Source organism: Palaemon carinicauda, chromosome 33, assembly GCF_036898095.1.
Source record: "Palaemon carinicauda isolate YSFRI2023 chromosome 33, ASM3689809v2, whole genome shotgun sequence".
NCBI classification, from domain to species: Eukaryota; Metazoa; Arthropoda; class Malacostraca; order Decapoda; family Palaemonidae; genus Palaemon; species Palaemon carinicauda.
Window position 1 is genome coordinate 18,854,293 of NC_090757.1, and position 2,049 is coordinate 18,856,341.

Genomic DNA, 2,049 nt, shown 5'->3' on the forward strand with positions numbered 1-2,049 from the left:
GATGCTAATTCTGATGCTGATCATCAATTAGCATTACAATACTGAAGAAGAAGAAGAAGAAGAGGAAGAAGAAGAAGAAGAAGAAGAGGAAGAAGGCTTCCTGCTTAGCATGGCAGCATATAATTGGCTAGATTCTTTAGGTAGACTTTCCGGTTAATTGTGAATTTCTATTTTAACATTTTTGTTCTAGTAAAATTGCCAATAGGAATTATGATCAAAGTTAACTTTTGTAATGAAATTTTTTTTTTAAATGTTTGGGAAAAAATAATACTCTGGTATCATGTACCTAGTAATTGTTAACATAAACTAATATTATGTTACTTCTATTCTTTCATACTAGCTAATAAAGTCAGTAATATGATTGATGATGAAAATTATATTTATTTTGAGAATTAGTAAAAAATTGGATATTCTGATATGAATAAAAGAACGGTAATAACGAAAAAAAAAATCGAGCTCATAAAGACGTAAATTGGTTAAATAAACTTAAAGAATTACTAAAGAATTAATATAATTTCCAAGGAATAAAAGGTTATTAAGATAGATAAAGTAATAGAAGTTTTTGTAGTACATAGATTTATGTACTACAAAAAAGGCTTTACTGTAGTATCAAGGTTGCAAAACATAAGAGCTACTTTCCACTTGTCCTTCTTGTGCCTTCTACGTTCCAAGGATTCGTCATAACAAACAAATAGTTTTTATTCGGTAGAATATAGAGACGGAAACGTCTAGGGTTCTCTGGAAATGGCTTTTGATATTTCCCTGGTGTCGATTCAATAAGAGATATGGCAAACTTCTTGGCACTGTTGGTGAAGGAGGATATTTATGACCGTAGAGTCGTTCTAGTATAGGAGGGAAGGATTTATTTGATAGAAGGAAATTATGGGTTTGTTTTGCCATATTTTGTTTTTAAAATAAGTGGAAGGGAATTTAGATACAACCAGAATGAACAATATTATGTAATATCTAGCACAGAAGAAACACGTCACTATTTCAGTGATTGGAATAAACGTATTGCAAAAGATTTGCTATTTTTAGAAAATAACTCCCCGTCTCTCTTATAAACTTCAGCATTTACCTTTGCTCTTTGGTTTTCAGGGATGACACTTCAGTTTGAAGGACCCAAAAACGCATGCATGCCCTCATCCGGGACCAATGGATTAGGGTGAGTGTTAAGTTTTTATTTTGATAAGTGCTTTGATGTTGATGACATTACCATATTGTTTCTAGAATTTTGCCTGTTTTAACTGGGATTCCAAAACATAGAAATAGGGTCAAGATCATGTCACTGTATATGAATCCTTGACAGGTCAGTTTTTATTTTAGATTTCACTATTAGAGATACCCTGCGAGGCCTGGTTATAGGATTAAAAAGCTATGTCAGGATATGCGATTGGTCGATTCTTGTAAGATATCTTTGTGATGACTCGTTTTGAACCACGTTTTTTTAACTAGATACTCTTATTACCCAATATTTTATTTGTGGAAACTGCAACTGTGAAGATAAAACATTTCCTATGTTAAGGTGATGATATTTGCAACAAAAGCAGCCTAACTTTCCCTCCACCGCATCACAATCCTGAAGGTTCATTCTTCCATTTCAGAACACCACAATGATTACATTTCTGTCATGAAGCCAATTTGTACTATTATTTTTCATACCGATGTCTTGGGTCATAGGTGAAGGTACCAAGACACCTTTGTTCTGCATTAAACCGTCGTGCTCTAACTTCTGCATGCCTGACTCTATCAATATGGTGATTATTCTCTTCCTCCTGTGTTTGTTGGTTTTACTGAGCATACATTCTCTGTTTGATAGTCTGAAGTAGAGTTATTAATTTATTTCTTTTTCCTGATTTCTTAGTGCCGCAATTCTTTGTTGATTATTTTTAAGGTGAGAATTTGTTTGGGCTCCGTCATCTCCTTGTGCAGCTGCCATTCTGGTGGCTTTATGTTCCTTCTATTTGAATTTTCAAGAGGGTGAGGGTTCTGCCCGTTCCCATAGTTCTCTAATGGGGCATTTCGAGATTTCAGACACCGCCATTGTCT